The 19,536-nt window shown below is 38.1% G+C and overlaps 1 long non-coding RNA gene across 2 annotated transcripts in view; it reads right to left on the minus strand.

Annotated features, from left to right (window-relative positions):
- LOC116960813 overlaps positions 1-19,536 on the minus strand; it is a 517,030-nt gene that overhangs the window by 147,363 nt on the left and 350,131 nt on the right. For both annotated transcript variants that reach the window (XR_004406602.2, XR_004406601.2), the window contains exon 3: positions 15,405-15,534. This is a non-coding gene — a long non-coding RNA (uncharacterized LOC116960813). The remainder of the gene's footprint in view (positions 1-15,404; positions 15,535-19,536) is intronic.

A 19,536-nucleotide genomic window follows, 5' to 3' on the forward strand; every position in this document is an offset into this window, starting at 1 on the left:
CTTCAGCTACACATGACTGCAGGTAGTGGCACAGACACAGCAAGCTTTTTCCCTCGGACACATCTGACCCGGGGGTTATGTTCTGGGTTGAGAGCTTTTGTTGTTTACTTGGGATTGGTTTGGGACTTTCCCACCGCCTTTCACTTGTCTTCTTGGGATGCATCCACAAGCAATGTAGATGCAGTGCTGAGCTGTGTGTTCGCTTCCCAGCAGTTCACATCCCAGAAGCAGGAGCCAGGAGACCTGGCCCCTTCTAGACCTCGCATCCCCTTATCTATTCAAATTCACCGTAAGAAAGCCAGAAGAGGAACTATGTCTCATTATTTCTGGGGTTTAGAGTATTTTCTGGTTTTTTGTCCTATTAAACCCAAAATATTAGCAACTACAGACTGACAATTAAAAGTTTAATGGAAGATACAAGAGTTCAGCTAGTGTAGTTGTTTTCCTCAACCAAAGCAGCTAATTTCCAGGTAGAGTTCCATGAGTTATAAAGGTTGCTCATGTTCATAAGAGCTGAGAAACAGCCCCCCTGGGATCAACACTGCACATGCTTTGTGTTATACACATTTGCATTAAGCTTGTGAACCTTCAGGAAAAGCTCTCCATAATGAAGGTGAAAGCTCCAGTTGGCAAAACACTCTGATTTTGTGGTTTAGAAATTGCAGCAGATGAAGCTGCCCTGCTAAATCCTGATGCACTGGCACACACAGCCGTGTGACAACGCAGAACACACAGGCACAATTGATTCAAGCAGGTTTCCCTTGTGTGCTTGCAGAGATCTGCTAGATACAAAGTTTAAGATATAGATGGACTGTGGACATTAATAGACAAGGAGAAATCCAAAAGAATAACTGATGAGACCCACTCTATTTCTTTTTTTTTTTTTTCCCCAGAGAAACTACTGGTTTTAATCTTTTTTTTTTTTTTTTTTTTTTTTTTTATTTCTTTTTTCTTTCTGTCTATTCAAGTTCAAAACTCATTTTTTCTATTTTCAGGACAGTATTTTCACTGTGTGATGATGAGGGGCAGTAATAGATAAAGTTTGGAATAAAAGCTTTACTAGTTTTTTACTACATCCTTTGGTTCATTCGTGACTCTTCCTATCCTGCCCTTTCTGCCAGTCATTACCTGCACACTGTTTGGGATTTACTGCTGCAGAGAAGCAGCCAGACGAGGCATCTTTAGATTCCATTCTCTCTGCAATATCACCAGCTGATCTTATGTATTTATTACAATTTATAAAGACATAAATGGCCTTATGCTCTGGCCTTACCCCAAAAGGAGTACCCATTAAAATACCCATCATTTTCGTGCTGGCCTCCTCTGCAGCAGACTGAGAAAAGGCAGCCCTGTGATGAGAACTGGTCATGGCTCTGCTGGCAGATACCAAGCTGATGACTTCCAAAAATCACAGACAATTCACGTTTGAATAGGACCCTCATTTTCATTGCTGGGTTCAGGAGTATCAGTGAGATCTTGGCTAGGTCACAGACAACAGGAGAGAGGCAATTTTGCAGTTTTGTTAAAACTTTCCTTTCTTTTATCACCCATTCCCATTTCAGGAGAGCAACAAACACCCTTTGTTAGTAAAAATGTCCACTGCACGTTGGGAATTAAAGAGGCTAGTGTTTATAGCAGCACTGCTATTTGATGCCAAAAATAAGTCTGATGTTTCTATTCAGGAATAGGAAATAACACTCTGAACAGGCAAGTCACTCCCCAATGGACTTTCTTTGAATTTTCTCCAAAGGCTATTTCCTTTTCCTAAATGTGGGAAATACTTCCTGTCTGTGAATAAGCACAACCCATATGCTGAGAAGAAAATTAATAAAACAAACAAAAAGAAAACAAACAAAAGGACCTTTGTTCTGGAAAGAAATGGCACCAGCTATGCTCAGGAAGCATAAAGAAACCCAATGGATGAGAGAATAGAAAATTCCTAAATAGATTTCATGTAAGATGATTAAAAGTGTTTCCTTTGCTGTATATTTGGCAAACACGTGAAAACGTGAGTCAGAGATATATCCCTTTCCTTTCGGTACTGTTGCTTGTAGTTCACGAATAACTAAATGATTAAGAACACTTCACATTTGGCATTATCAGACATATTACCTGTCTCTTGTTTCAATCATGTCTACAGCTCTGACCAGTGTAGATGTTCTCTATGTCTTCAAGCTTTGCTCAGCTCCACTGAGTAGCAGCAGGAGACATTTCAGAGTTCCCCAAACTCAATGCTGTACCTGATCCATATGGATTTATAGACCACTACCTTCAATCAAGACATTCCTCACTCAATTCCAAGCTGGATCCATCTATACTCACTACCCCAGGGCTCGGTTGTGCTTGCTGTCTGCATGTACAGAACAGCACCAGTGATCGGGATTTTGAAAAGAAATATATTAAACTGGGAAATTTCCAAAACAGCTCACAAAAGTTAACATACGTGGATGTATATCATGGAAGAAAAAATACCTTTTTACAACATCTATAAAACCCTGATTATAATAAATGTCTGCTTAATTAATACATCAGGACATAAAGCCATTTATTCTCTTCTCATTTGCTATCATTCTCCCTGTTCAGATTTAATAATGCAAAAAGGTTGCTCAGATGCCAAACAGTAAAAATAATAAAAATACATTCATCATTGATACGAAAAGCAGAAATGCCTGGCAGCACTGCTGGCACGGAAAATACAGCCAAATTTCTTAACTGAAATCCAAATAGCATTTCACCCCAAAATCTTCAAAACATACAATAAAATATATGATATGATAAATAAAGCAGCCTGAAAAATGCATGGAGAACAGTGAAACAGGTGCCCAGAATAACCAGTATTACAATATGCATGCTAAAAGGGAGAGAGAAAGGGGCAGAGAAAGAAAGAGAGAGAGGAAAAAAAGCTTTCAAGACGGTTAAATTCATGAGGGCTACAGAGCCTCAAATTGAAATTATCTCACTCTGCACTGATAAATAAAGTAGCTCTGGTACCTAAATCATGACACTAACTATACGTTTCGATTTTTTTAAGTAGTGATTAGGTGGATACTCAGGGGAACCTACTAGCCTTCACAGAGATAACAGACTCAACTTAATATCAACTTAAAAAGAGACTTGAATTCTAACCAATCTCATGTAATGAATTGAAATTCTATAGCTTTCAGAGAAAAAAAAAAAAAAAAAAGATAAAAAAGCGATGTGGCTCCATTCTCTAACTTGCTGTCAGGAAATATAATTTGTGCTCTCGGTGATTCACCTAGCTCATATGCAGCATGCAAATTTATTTCCCTAATAATCAGACCTGGAGATTGCCCAAGAGGATTAATAGCATCATTCCTTATGACCGCCAGGATATTATGCACCTCTGACATGGAAAAATTGTGTTAGTTCTACAGAGAAAACGCAAGGATATTTGTCCTGCTAGACAATATAATAGGCTGGTGCATCATCAGATTACAATGTCATTTCAAAAACCTTGAATACAAATAATGTACAGTGGGGGAAATGTTGGTACAACCTCCCTTAATTCAGTAGCCTTGAATTCACATGTATTTTTTTGCCTGTGTTTTTTTTTTTCCTCTCCCCATTATAATCTGTAGAACACTGCAAGAAAAAGGCAAAGGTATTTTATATTAAAACCATATCGGTTTGTTTGTTCTTATGTTATTTTTAGAGAACAGCTTATATGGACACTGCAGGAAAAAATAACATAAAATCCACGGCTTCCAGTTTTTCAAAGAGCTGAATACACCCACAGCTACAGTATACTGTATTCCATATGTGAATACAGAGCAATTTATTTGCACAATTGCTTAATTTTGATTCGCAAGTCAAAGCAATGTGTTCTGCAGGCTCTGGTATTCACACAGGAAGAATTTTAATTTTTAAAATCTTTTTAAACGAGTTGGTCAGGAATTTTCTAAAAAAAGAAATGTTTCCTGCTGTACTTTAGACCAAAGAACACTGCCTTAGAGACAAGACAAAATTTCATTATTATGCGCATGGGAGCAATAAGATTAGCTCCTATTGCTGCCCCTAAGGTGGAGCAGCAGGAGGAACCAATGGGACGATGCTAATGTGCATGTTAATAGTATTCTCCTAGAAGAAGTTGGGATAATTAAACATGTACCATCTCTTTAAGACAGAACTGCACACATTTTCTTCGGATGGGTGTTTACAAGATTTCCAATTTCAGGTCACAGCCATTTCTGAGATTGCTTAAGAAAGAGATGGGAATAACTTATCTTATTCATGTATTCAAAGAACCTTATAAAATGTGCAAAACATAACAGTTTTAAGGGGCAAAACATGTATCTTGCCTTGACAGACCTGCTTTATTATGTGTAGTGTTGTACACTGACCTAATATATTGAACATTTTTAGCTAATATACCTTGTAGGAACCAGCCTTTAATGTGATGGATTTTATAGTATCTCATTAGGGTGTGTTTATATAACCTGATACTAAACACATTTTCAGATTCATGTTCCTTATTAAAATTGTGAGCCGTATTGATTTTTAGTTGAACAGCAACAGAGTCATTTTAATATTAAGAAAGGCTGCTCTGAAGTTATTTTCACAGATCACAACTGCTGTGACACAAACAGTGCACATATCTCTCATCTTTCTTTACAGCCTCAATTATAAGAATCAGGATGTGTTACCACACCTGCTTTTCTATTGGTTGAGCAATTCTCTACCTCCATTTAGAACGCCAAAAAGAATTTTTATTCATTGGTTTGGGGGGTGTTGTTTTTAAATATACATTGGTGACAAGCCCCCAAACAGTACTTATATTTTTCCTTATGAAGAACCCTGTGTTTTTAAAAACAAAATACCTTAATGCATCTGCTTTTCAAGTTTCCATAACAAACTGAGTAGCTATAGCAATGTTTACTCTAATACAGCAAACACAAAAACTTAGCATTCCAAGCAGTGTAAAAAAAATAATGACTTTCACATCCTAATGTCTCCATTTTGTAAACCAGTCTTCAAAGGTAAATCTAATGTCAGCAGTAAATAGAGTGGCTCCAATATTTCTCCGAGGAGTCATGGGGAAATAATGATCTTTGAGGCACTGTAAATAGTTTAAATTATTGGAAGGTCCTTGTAAGAAATGAAATATGAGAATTAAAAAAAATAAACTCTATTTCTTTATTGTGAAGTTAGGGCATTTGGAGGTAGCCCAAATTTTAAATGCAAATATTTAGAGAGAGAAATTATCGCTTCTGAGACAAGGAAATCATACACTTATTCCTGACTCTTATTGATTTAATGAACAGTTTGTTAATATAATGCCATTTGAAAAACGAAAAACATACATAGAAGAGTAGGTGTTCATTACATTCCTGCATTTTTAAAATCAACCTTCAAGTCTTTTGCAGGGAAAAGACTTGAAGTCAAATTGCAGCATATAGAAACCACAAGATTTAATACAACCACTTGTGTGCTTTTAATTTAACTACACCTGTTACTTTTGCTACAATACCACAGAAGCAGTTCTGGAGTCTCAAGTAATTGCTGCATTTGGCCTAAGAAATTTTAGGTCTGAACTGGTTCTCAGAAAGCAGATTTCCCTTTATTTTGCCCCTGGCATGCTATTCATTATTAAACATTAAAGTTGTGTCAATTACTTACTTCCATAGTTGATTATTATCCTGGTTATTCTACCAGCTAATCAAGTCTTTTTTAACACATGTCTAGCAGTGACTTTGAATTGATGCACAGAATATAATTATTTGTGCAAATTTCTTTTGTTTCTTGTTAACCACAGAAATTGGCTAATTACTTTAATCCCCGCAACCCCTCAAAAAGAAAGTATCTTGATTTACCAATTTATTTTTAATCAATATTAGGCTGAGCTTTGAAAGTTGACTATTCAGCCAACATAAGACACTGCACTGAGGGAAAAAAAAATAATTTTATACATGTCCTTTAAAGCAAGCTGAAAACACCTTCATCTGAAAGACTTTGTTAGCTTTATCTGATCCAAGGCTCTTCTGTTTGAGGTGTAATTATTTTACCATTATTACATGCAAGGCTTTTAACAGAACAGTCGTTCCCTCTATTTAAGCAGTAAGTTTTATAATTTATTACATCTCTTTGGTCATCAACTCACTATACAAACAGTTGGTCACCAGTGACCAATTACATTAAGGTTAAGCAACATAACTTTAAATTAGAAATAAGCTAATGTATCTTCATCAAGGGCCTGCTGTGTTTTCAGTGCTGTTTATGAGATGATACTAAATGTGGATATGGAGCACGCTCACTGGGACCAATTCCTATCGGCCTGAAAATGGGAAAGTCTTGAGCCTGCTCAGGTCCAGAGCTAATTAATGGGATAACATCTGCTTTACGCATTCTGCTGTAGTAATTTCTATCAACTTCACTGTGAAGATGCATGAGAAACTATCAGGGAAATAAGTATCTATGCTGAACCATATTAATCTGTAGTGAGTCTGAAAATGGGAATTTCTGTTCTCCTATTATCCTAGGGTTGGAGGGGGGGGCAGTAAGAGGGCACAAGGATTGTTTCTTGGATTATACAGTTTCAGTCCCTGCAGCATAGGATATATATTTAGTTCTGTTTGCTTGCTTGCATATACACATGCTATTCAACTGCATGTGGGCTTGTCTTGTGTGTGTGCATTATTGGGGTTTTTTAAGAAAGAGTGCAGCAGCAGATGAAGATGACCATGCTCCTCATGCAACTATCAATTTTATACAGGAAGATGGTGAAGTGGTTTTATTGCATTACTTAAAAACACAGCATGAATTGCTAAAGGAAAAATACAGTACTGTAAAACAGGCTTCAAAAGTGCTAAGCCCACTTACTTCATTTTATCAGCCTGTGTACAACACACAGTGGTATGAAGGGCCAGGCACCTATTCTGATTTGAGATTTAAATAAACACAACATGAAGGGAACACTGGTACCACCACCATCTCCCATCCTCTCCCTCTGCCCCTCCACCCCCCCCTAAAAAAAAAAACACCCACACAAGTAAAATCAGACTCTTTTTCTGAAAACTCCACAGACTTCCAAATCCAGGCATCTCCTCACCTGAATTTTATCACTTTGTCTGAAAATTCCTGGGCTATTTTAATTACAGTGAGATGCTTAAAGCTGCATTTTGCTCCGGAGTTTTTCCTGGTGAAGTTCTGTAGGGCATAGAATCAGACTGCTGAGGAGAGACATTACATTTTTACGCATGTATGCTTTTGTCTGTGTCTGTGCCTACACATACGTAAAATATCTGAAGTGAGTGCACTTTTAAATGTCTATACTGTAAATATACACATTTATATGTTCATATACAGCATATATATACCTAAAAGCATCTACAAATATTAATGTCTTTGTGTGTATACATAGAGAGAAAAAGAGAGGGACAAAAAGCCAAACCAGAAACAGGTATGCACTGGTAAGTACCTGAGTTTGGAGTGTCAAAGCCAGAAGAAATCATACCGTTTTCTTCGTATTATTATTACTGCCTAAGCTATGATTTACAGGTTTAATTCTTTCAAGCTAATGCATACAAATGAATTGCATATGAACAAAAATAAGGAGGGAGTTCCTTATAATAGTGAAATTACATTAATAGTCATTCACCTTTACCTAAGAGGTTATGAGTTCATATGTCAACTGTATGGAATATATTCCATAATTTGTTTGCCATTGTGTACATTCTATTTATTTGTTTGCTAGAAGGTATTGAAATATTCAGGCTATTGGGCATTAAATGCTTATTTGACTAACAATGCTTATCTGTAAATTAATGGTGAAAAACATGGAGTTTTCTAAAAGGCTGTCACTCAGTTTTATTTATGGAGGTACTACTGAGACAAGATTCAAGGTCTTTCAAAGAACTCTAACATCTCAGGCTTAAGGGAAGAAAAATATTATTTACGTAACATTTTTAACAATCTTATATAATTGTGTAAATTACTGAAATTAAATAGTGCTTGCTTTTGTCACATGCAAATGACAACTGCACAATGAGCCAGGAAGGTACCTTGCACACGCAGTAGCCAGAATGGCTTTGTTTTGAACTTTTGTGTGTGCGTGCGTCTATGGGGAGGGAGTTTAGAGACTGAAGGAATGGGATTTAAAGACCCATATAACGCAAAATTCTTATGTGACCTGTTACTTTTGAGACCAGAAAACACATCTGATTGTTAATTTGCTTAAGCAGACAAGATGGTCAACTTCACCAGTGCTGCAATATTCTGATGTGTGGGTAGGATTAATAGAAAGCACACAGCTACTGTGCTTTTCCTTTCTCCTGAAAAGGTGCCATGAGGCAATACAGTTGTAACAGGGGTGAATCCTCAATTCTGTTAGTCTATCTACCCTGTCAATGTTATTTGAACCCTTATTTTCCTTAAGGGGCTCATTCAGCTGTCCTAATATGTATACAGTGATAATATAGTCATACGCATAATAAAAAAGAGCTTCAAAATTATAGTCAGCTTAGTAATAATGCAGTGCTGTGCTGGAGTGATTGGCAACTGTTGATCCAATTATATAACTGGTTGCTTCTTAAAATTCAGGGATATGAGATTGATATATAATGTGCTGTAAAGTGTAAAAGAACTGGACAGGAAATAAGGCGGGTTGAATTTTTTAGTGCTTTGATCAAATTAGAACCAGGTTGATGAAAGGAAATGCCTTGGGTTCTCTGCTTGAAGTTTTGTGTTATACAAAAGGCTCTTGAAATGATCAATTTTGCACATGTCACTCAGTAAGTTTAGAGCAAACTAGTCTCTGCCTGTGCCAGGGAGACACTCTGCAATGGATCACTCACAATTCCACTCCTCACTGGACATAAAATTTGGCAGATTCTCAGAAATTAAAGTGATGAGCCAAAGGAGGGACACTCACAAATCACAGGAACACCCCAAATTTACAGGTTTGTTTTTCAGGTTTCTGCACAGCCCTTACTTTGACTCAAGAAACACAGATTGGGAAAGACAGAAAAGGGTCATCTGGTGAATCCCCCAGAAATAAATGCAGGATTATCTTTGCTGCTGTTCTTTTAAGCATTTATCTAGCTAACTCACTAACTAGCTTTCATCCATTGTAACCCTCTGCCTGTCCCCTGCTTTTAAAACAGCTACTATTATTTATGAAGTGCTGTAGATGTGCACTGAGAAGCACAGGGACTTTTTGCTCTTATTTTTCCTTGAGGACAACTTAAAAGGAGAGAAAAAAGCGCGTATGAAAAGGCACCTTGCAGGTAAGGCTGTGGTTCTTCTGTCGCTTGGTCTGTCTCTGAAGAATGACTCCATAGTGGTTAGGCCTGTATGAGACACAACCTCTCTGGTACTTTTCTGGGATCAATCTCTCTGTACTATATGCTACTCGGTGTAGTGATTTAAATCCCACAGTTTCAGTCTTAATGCATTAACATTTCAGCACTCCTCAAATACATCCTGGAAAACTGTCTCCTCCTCATAATTCTTATCCCCAAATCAGGAATCACGTAAGAATTGAAGTGAGGCACCCGAGTCCTGTATACCTCCACACCTCTGCCAAAAAATATAGTATGGCTATTTACCAATAAATATACTTGGCCTGGAGGGAAAAGTAGGGTAGAGAAACAATTAAATTCCCAAGCCAGGGCACAACAAAATTTCTCATGATACCCACTGCTACAGAGGATGGGGAGGAAGTACTGAAGGAGCCACTGACACTAAAACCTGCTGAATTTCTGTTAGCCTCAGGATAGTACCTGCACGGAAACTCTTTTGTTTTGGCATAATTCCCTCTGCAAGGAATGCCTCCAGAAAACAGGGTTTCCAGAAATAATATTACAGGACAGGGAGCACTGACGAATCAGTGCAGTAACCTTCACCTAGGCCTTCCAATTCAGTTTTGTGTGAATTACATCAAATTGCGGTGGGTATTTGTGTTGGATGCAGAGTAGTTGAATAGCTGCCCATTTCTACACCAAAGCAGCTCTTTTGAAGTTGATTGGTGTTCCCCAGTAACAGAAACACTGCACAGCATTGAAAATGACAGGACATCACAGTGCAATTTCACTAAAAAAGATGCATGGGGTATTATATGAATAATATTTTTCTGAGTTCCAAGATTGGAGTTAGAGAAATGTCTTTACAATTTGTATGTGAGATACTCCTCGACTCTAGTGGCAGACATTCACGAGAGCACACACTAATAAGGTATAATTTGACAATACGGTAGAGGTCTGTCTTTCCAGTTCTATTATCTGTGAAAGATACAGTTCCTTGTGCCAAGTTGGTCGCACAGCAGTAGCATTTTGCTCTGCAGCCAAAAAACCAAGGATCTGGCGATTAGAGCTGAATGCTAACAGACTGGGCCAGCAGAGATCAGAGTACGTGAAGGGGATGGCACTGCACGGGGAGGAAGGCATCACCTCTAGCACTGCCTGCTGGCTGGCAGACAGTAACTCGTACCAGCTATTCGGAAACGGGCATCAGCAAAAGCATGAAATAGCGCTGGCTTTCAGGGTGGAAAAGCAAGTGAAACCTTCCCTGGGCAGACACGCAGGCCTGGCTGTCCTTCTCCAGTGCAGGAAGGGGAAATGCTCTTCCAAGGGTCCCCTCCCAGGCCCCCACACTGCCATGCTGCAGCACGGTCCAACCGGGCCGTGTTTATTCATGCTGTTGCAGAAAGGCGTAGCTGCAGACCGAGCCGCAGCGGTGCCACTCGAGACACGTACCAAGGAACGGCGCTAACCTGGGTTTTGATTCGCACTGTGCTCCCTGAAAACACACTATATCATGACAACTTGTTATGTTATGAAAACATAAGAAACAGGATAGAATGAATATACTTTAAATAATAGCTTATTTAGAGTATTTTCCATAACATTTGCTTTTTTTTTTTTTTTTTTTTTTTGTTAGATCACACTTAATATGATTCCACAACATCGATGCTGTGGATGAAATTGAAAGCTGTATTCTTCTAAATGTGCTCCTAACATTCCATTTTTTACAGAGCTGCCAGGGGCTATTCTGCATTCCCACAACTGCTATGAATGTAACATATTGTTTTGCAATAAAAATTAGCTATAAAAGTGTGAAAAATGCCAGAGATCCAAATGTGAGAAACAAGAGAAGGGAGTATGGCTTTCGCACCCTTTTAGTGGACATTTTATTTATTTTTCAAATGGAGTAGACATATTTATAGCTACTGTATTTCAATTATCTCTAATTTCACACATTTTATGCAAATTCTAGACATTTTAATTGCAAATGAGAAGGGAACTTATTTTTAAAAGTGGAGCAACACAACATTTCAGATCTCAATTTTAATTCCAAATTTATCTACATCGCTGTTAAAAACTTTTAAAACCTCATTTACACTGTGACTTGAAATTAGGTGCAACTTAAAACAAAAACAAAAACAAAAGACTTCCATACCAATAAGTTATACCGCCAAAACCTTTTTAACGCATTCTTAAATCTTTCATTTTTAAATCAAAATTTTTAGGTAGGAAAGTTTAGGAAGTTGAAATGACATTATTAATCGGTGACACATTATTTCAACAAGAGTCAGTAATTTAATAGTATTGTCCATAACTGATGAAAATTAATACATTACCCACCCTGTCTTCTCTTCCTGTCTCCATGACTTCAGTAACCAAGGGCATGGGTTATTAGCTCAATCTCTGCTTATCTGTCACTCAATGGGAAATTCTTTCAAGAGGATAAACCACAACTCAGCCTTTGGCTGGATAAAAATTCCCACTATATATTAAAAGCATTTGTGACAAATGTTGCTCTTTTCCAAGTAGTATTCCCAGTAGCTTACACTTAGAGAACATTAATAAGCATATGGCTTTCAATGCTAAAGAAAATGTTTGTGACAAATTCAAAACCAGTTGAACCTATGCTTCTGTGCTTGTTTTAAGCAAGCACAATTTTCTAATGGATCCTAGGGCTCCAAATCAAACTAAGAATCTGGGGATGTGATTCATGATGCTGGGTTCGAGCAGACCACATACGCCGCCTGCGAGCCACTCGGTACCTGTGCAGACCCCTGCACCCTCTCACCCGACTGCTTTGGCCCCAGCCAACCAGCAAGACCTGGCTTGTAGTAAATATTGCATCAAATCTTGCCAGCAAAAATCCATTGTCTAGAAACACTAGTCCCAAACAATAAAATATAGAGTGAAAATGAGCTCTCTTTAAGCAGAAGTACTGGCTTTGGTACTATGCTTTGCCCTCAAGCAGTTACCCCATTCCCATCTTTTACTACACACATACTTACGTCGATGTACACACACGCAATCACAGGTTTAAAATCACACATGTGCCTATGGAGCTCTCTAAGCTGAGAATCTAGTGCTTGACTTCTCACTATCCAATGAAATAGACCTTTAAAAGTTTCAACTATTTACTGAAATGCATAAAATAATTTTATTATAAATTGAAATTTACTGCCTGAAATGTGTGGAGTTTTTCTCTGCTTTCTTTCTATTTGGTAATTTATTTAAATACATTCAAAAATGCATTCAAAAAATGAGACATAGCACTTTGGTTAAGACATCTGTATTTCAAACCAACATCTTCAGAACTGTGAGCAGCTCTGTTAATAGTCTTTTTATTTGATTAGGGTAATCTGCTGCTGTGGTGCCTTAATCTTTATCCACTGCCTTTTAACCAATCAATATTTTAGGGTTATAGATTTGGAAGGTAGATGATAATTTTGTAGATAAACTCTCTAGGCACTGCTGACATGGTATGGTTGCGTATTTAATATTTTTTCAGAGGATTCACAGCTCCAGCAAAGTAAGAATCTGCCCAGAAAAAAAAAAAAAAAAGCAGCAACTTAACTTTTCAAAGCTGTGTGCAGGGATTTGGCCACCTGTCTCCTATTAATGTCAATGAAAATTTAGAGGTAAGAAAAGCAATGTCTTTTCCCTCAGATCATTTCTTCTTTGAAAGGAACCAGAGAACAAGAGAAAGGAAATGAAAAGCAACTTCGTACCGCAGGCCGACACCAGCAAGGCCTGCTGTTGAGACAGGAAGTATACAGAAGTAGAACATTTGTTCACTAAATGAGTGAGCATCTCCACACGTATCAAAATAGCGAGGTATGAAAAGTTCAGAAGGAAAAAAATTAGATTTTGTGTTTTTAAAATGTCATTAAAATATATATTTTTTAATTTTGCTTACTAAAATTATCTGTGGCTTACGATATTAATTTTACTGCAGATAAAATTAGTTGTCAGACCTCTGTTTATGGCCTAATTACCTTCTGTAAGGAAAAAAAAACAAGGGCAGGAGAAATAAAAGGAATAACAATAAAATCCCATTATCTACCTTCCAGCAAGGGGGGTTCTTGGAGGTATGTTACCTGTGTGGATTTCACTAGTGCTGTGCATGCATTTCACATACACAAATCAGATGTGCTTGTGCTGTTTTGCCAATCTGGGCAGTGCCAGCTTCTGCCTGCCCGCATTTCCATGCCTGGGGATAGGCAGGACAGGCCGAACCACCCTCCATTACTTCTAGAAAACTGGCAACCTTGAAATTATTCAAGCCCTTTATAATAAGGAAGCAACTCAGGAAAACTGGAGACAATGTCTTGAAAAAAAAGCCACTGTAAATAACTGTACTTTCTTCATGAAATGTTTGTCCACTTAGGTTGCAGTTTTGGAAATGGTGAATCATTTTTTTATTGGTTAGAAGCAGGTGCTAAACATGCCACTGAAAAGCTGCAAGACTTGTAAACAAACGGACAGAGCCTAGTGTTACACTGCTACAGGTGTTAGAAACCAGCACATTTTGGTCTCGTTTCAGTCCTCTCTATTCATATTGCCTGATCCTTCAGCAAGGAGCAAGTACCACAAACACTGAGCATACTTCTTAATAGCTTTTCCCATTACATTAATCTGAAAATTTAAATCAATTCATACAGCATTCATGTTAATCAAGTTGCAGCCATAATGCCATCTGAATTATAGCTCTACCCAGCAGAGTTTTGGAGCAGTGCATGTAGAAGATGAGTGAATCTGGCCTCAGACAGAAGTTGTCCTTTAAAGTGTTCTGTGCAGCGTTGACATGAGATCTGCCCAGATATGCTTTTGAATATATTTGACGAACAAAAAATTTATATCTGTGTTCATTTCACAAGATGTAAACGTCTCTTTCGTGGTAGGAAAAATCCTGCTTCCTGGAAGTGATTCTAATCTAATCTGACACGCGGTATTTGTAAACGTGCTTTAGTGTCCCAACCTATTTACAGTGTTTACATAAAAACCCCCGAAATCTCCACATTCCTTGAAAAGTTAATCCAGTACAAATATTGACTGGCTGTCAATTGAGCATTATTGACTTGCTCCGGGACTGTGCTTTATTGCCTTAACTGATGAAACTTGTTTTCTTTGCTAAACTTAATTTCTTTTTGGCCCTATTTGGATGAAATACCATTTGCTAGACTGCACCTCTTCCACTCACTGCTATAGGGCTGCCTCTTCTGGTTAGCTAGAGTGGTAGGACAGCCGAAGGACTCTGATGTGTGCAACAGGAGATTGCAGAAGAAAGCCAACAACCCAGGCTGTGTATTTTACACAGGACCAGGGCCAACATGAGTCCTGAGTCCTACAAACATTGGGTCCACACCAGCTCCAATACAGTGGTTGCCCTATCTGCAACCACATGTGGTTGTACAGAGCAGTGTTTCCAGGACAGCTGGAAGGGTCTCTGAACCCTTCAACAGGGTCTGTGAAAAGCAAACCGATTACCAAGAGCTTAAACTCCCACTGTGGCAGTCTACACCTTCACTGGGAGGTGAGGTTTTTTTAAGGAATTCTAAAAGCCAAAAATCTTGGCTGTATTTGCATCTTTTTATCAGGAATAGTACAAACCAGGTTGTCCAGAAACCAAAGTTCATGAAAAACAGACACTCATCATATTTTAAACACCCAAGAAAACATTACTTATCATTTCATTTTTTAAAATCTATAGTTTCTAGATACAGTGAAACGGAAACCAAAAATAGCAACTTTCACAACATTCCCTGATTCTGCAACAAATTCCATCAAACGTTTTAAATTCTGACCCCCAGGTCAAGTGAAACTGACAATAAATCTTAGGAAGGATTCGATATCGTTAAGCTGCAAAACCCAAAATCTATTATGAAAGGTTTATCAGAACTTATAAAAAATGAAGCCAAAATGTTTCAGTCGGTGCAAGGAAGGACAAAAGGGTAGAATGGCAGACAGGGAAGAAAGTATAGATCGTGAATGGCCATAGCAAGTTATAAAGCAGATATTTTTCTCTGATCTCTAAATAACATTTAGGAAGGAATTTCGTGAAAATTCCAGTTAAGAAAGACATAGGATTTGTTTTTTTTGGGTTTTTTTTTTTTTTTTTTTGTAAAGGAATATAACACAGCAGACACTTACACTTTGCAGAAGCACTATCTGCTTCTCCACACGGGGATGCTTTCTGCACCATGTAGAACTCCAGGGCAGTATTTGGTGCCGAGACAGGATGGTGCCACCATCTGTTCCTTCTTCTGTTCCCATCAACAGTCTGGTGAGAGAGGGGCAAAGAGAAAAAAACATGGGGATATGTCATATTGCTACATCTTCATTTAATATTCTTTATAACTTTTTATGTCTAGCTCAGGTGATGAGACAGTTCAATTCTTTTAATCAAACATACTCAGATTACCCTTTTGGGAACTGAAAAAATTCATGACAGTTTTGCTCTCAGATTGCCAACCACACAGAAAGTTTATTCTTGCCTCATTCCTTTTTTTTTGTTTGTTTGTTTTACCCCTTACAAGTCACTTTTTCTAGAAGACTTCATTTCCTTTTAAATGAAAGGCTTCTTCTAAATATTCGACAAATGAAAGAATCTATCCTATAACACCAGATATGTCAAGAATGCACCTGCCCTCTATTAAGGTACTTTGGATAACTTGAATAAGGTTGAATGTTAATATTTTCATTAGTTTACTGGTTAGTAAGTTTTAGTGGTTGGGTTGGTTGTTGTTTACTAAAAAGAAAACCAGGTCTTATCACAATTTTTTTTATTTTTTTAATAAAAAAAGGGCTGATTTGTGATAAGTTTGGTTTTTTTTTTTTTTTTTTTCCTTTAACAAAACATGTGTTATCATTCAAATCCTGTCAAATGAATTCAAGGTGTCTAGAGCAGTTTAGCTAACAGGCTCCACCAGCATTACAGTAGAACCACCATATGTCCCAGTCTGAAGTGACTGTCTCCTCTGCTTTTCCTTCAGCAGACCCTGCACTGCTCACTCCCATCCTCGCTGACTGTGCGAGGAATGAGAAAAAGCTCTGTGTCAGACAGCAAGAGAGCAAAACACCTCTGCCTCCCCAAAAGAACTGCTGGAGAAGACCAACTGATTCAACAGTGGCTATCTTCTGCTGAATGTCAGTAGGAGTAACCATTTTCCTGTAAAATGTCATTTGGATATTAGAGGTGGGATGGGAAAATCAGTATCTTAACAGGCCTCTTCATTTCCCAACAGGTTTAGCCATAGAAAATTAAATTCTTGATTTATCCAATAGGTCTGATATTATCCTCATCCCTGTAAGTATGCTACTGCATGAAAAGTCATTGTGCATCTGCAATTTAAGTAGCTGATGTAACACCTGCAGTCATACCTTCAGCTACACAAAGTCTGCTGCTCTGAAGCAGCAGTTCTACCAAATTCTCCCATCCTGTCCTGGCCACTGGGGTTTCCTCTCGCAGGTACTTCTGCACGAAACTTGCTCTGTTGCTCTTCCTCCCTCAGACACGCTCAATCAGAACATGAAACACACCATGATTTTTTTTTCTTTTTCACCTACTGTAACTGACATTAAAACCATTTTCTGGTGGAATACATATAGCTGCTTTCTGCAGGTTTCCAAAAAAGGGTTGAGAGTAGACTGTAGCTGTTGGGTCCATTTACACCTCCTGCTCCACATTAACACAGCTTACTTCAGGCACAAAAGGAGGAGCCACTTGTGCTCTGAGACATGGCATCCACATCCACGAGTGCAAACACAAACCCAGAGTGCTCTGCAACCTTCACTGGGGCTGAATGGTGCCCTCAAGAAAAAAGCAGCACCCCAGAGGTGTGCACACACAAATCTGTGTGTATATGTACACCTACGTGTGAGAGACACAGCCAGGGGCACCACGGCAGCCATGGGAGGGGGATGTGCAGCACAACAAGCCTGGCTAACACTGGGTTTTTAAGGTGATACATAATCAATTAACATACAGATGGCATATCAGTTTACATCTCACACTGAGAGTTCGTGCTTGGTTATAACAGAAAAGGGAGAAACAAATTGTAACAGAGTCCGAAAGCCCCTGAAAAGTAAGGCTATGGGGACCCCAGATGTACTTTAACCAACCACAATCACACCATCAGCATGAGGTGTAAGAAGTGCCAAAACAAGATGAAAACACTGATGCTCCATATGTTAAAAAGCTTGGGTTTTGCTATAGCCCCAAATCCTTTCCTCCCTACATACCTGTACATAATAATAATAATCATCATAAAAAATAAGCCCTCAAGATCAAATAGTCAGTGGTATCTTAAAAGAAAAAAAGAAGACAGGCTTAAGAAACCAAATCCTTGTAATAAATAATATATTATGAGTTAAGGAGATGAACTGACAAAGTGGTGCACCTCTAATCTCTTCCCTGCAACAGCGAGAAGAGCTGAATCACTCACACAACATTTTTCTTTAAGCATGTTCAGGGATTGCTCCTACACTCCAGTTTCTCAAAGAACATCATGCTCTACTAATTTACCAGATTGATTAAGCTACATACCAGCAGCATAGTCAATTTTAACCTGTAATTTTATGTCATAAAAATAAAACTTCTGCACATTCTCTTACTGGAATATAATTGACTGTTTCGGGGTGGGTTTAAATCAGGGATGAGAGAATCAAGCTATTTAACTGATGCAAACTCAGCTCTCTTTTGGGGGTTCAGAGGTAAGGCCCTCCCTCACAAATCTCTGATGCTCAGTGCTAAGTTGTCAAGCCCAGCAGCTGTGGCAGCCTCCTGATGGCTCCGACATCAATCTCATGTAAATTTTGTATGTGGCCCATACTCAGAGACTCACTGCAGCCCTGCAGTGCATCAAGGACCACCTCGCTCAAGATTTCCAGTTGTTAATTTATTTCAAACTTGAAATGACACCTGTCCACCTGAACAATGATTTTAAATAACAATCTATATAAGAAAAAAAATCCAGCAGGATGGCAAAGATGCCAGGCACATAAAGAAAATTAACTAGCCCATATTTCTAAGCTATAAAATCAATGTCACCTTTTTATACCTTCAGTCCCCTTGTCTAACATCACTCAACAGATTCCTACCAGTGTTGTGCAGCTGTTTTGGGCAAGACAGAGATAAAGTCCATGAGCAAGGACCTCCCATCTTGCACCAGTCCCATGCTCCTCTACCAAGGGCACATCCCTTCAGTTCTTCCTCTCTTAGCTTTGCCATCTGAGGAAAAAAGGTCTCCACAACATTCAGGACGTGAAAGCATCACGCTACAGTGCACTGGCTTTCATGGAAAAATATACACCTTCCAAGCAATAACTGTTGAACGAGGAAATGCTTTGGTGTAATACACCACACACGAATTTTATAATGAAAACTCAGGCAGCAATATAGAACAAAAGACTGCATGACATGGTGTTTATTTCTAGAATGAATGACAGTTTGGCATACTGGTGTGATAGGTGTAAGCAGAATAGAACCTCAATTTTGGTTTTAACAGCCCAGAAGCTGGACAGTTTTTTCTGTTCTTGTTGTTATGTAATTATTTCTACTGTGGTGTTAGCACATGTTCATGCCTGTGTAAGCCTGGTGTATATGTGATTGCATTAAAGACCCCTGGATCTTGACAGGTCAAGCAGTAAATGATGAGAATGTAATTTGTTAATATTAGAACTAAGTTAGAAACTACTTCTGTGATGACATCATACCTAACTATCTTTTCTATTTTGTTTTCTTAGACCAAGAAAGCATTTCAACAGAGAAAAAAAAAAAAAAAAGAAGAAGAAAGAAAATATAAAAGAAAGGAAAAGGGGAAAAGAGGGGAAAAGGGGAAAAAGAACCAAGTAAAAAGGAAAAAAAAAAAAGAAAAAGAAACAGTAATAGAGGGAGTGTTTTGTTAGCAATAAAGTATCAGATTTCAAATTCCAAATTAATTATTTTTGACATTAATTATTTAGTATTGCAGAGATTTTTGAATGACGCAATGATCATCAGAAACAACTGTGCCCACAATTATGTCTAAATGGAGTCGTTACTGGTCATCAGACCAGGAGACCACACTGACACAGCTAAAACTCATAATCCAAGTCAAACACACACAAGTAGGAGAACTAAGAAAGTGTAAGAATAGTATTAAAGGATTAAGAAAATTCTAGAAAAAAAAAAGCAGAGTCAGTGGCAAATACAAGTAATTGGTTTTGAAAGTTTGACTTTTCTTCAATAGTGTTAGAGATAATCCCAGAGAGAATTTAGAAATGAGAACATATTTTGCAAAAT

This window comes from Tyto alba, unplaced genomic scaffold, assembly GCF_018691265.1.
Source record: "Tyto alba isolate M040663 unplaced genomic scaffold, T.alba_DEE_v4.0 Super-Scaffold_16, whole genome shotgun sequence".
NCBI lineage: Eukaryota > Metazoa > Chordata > Aves > Strigiformes > Tytonidae > Tyto > Tyto alba.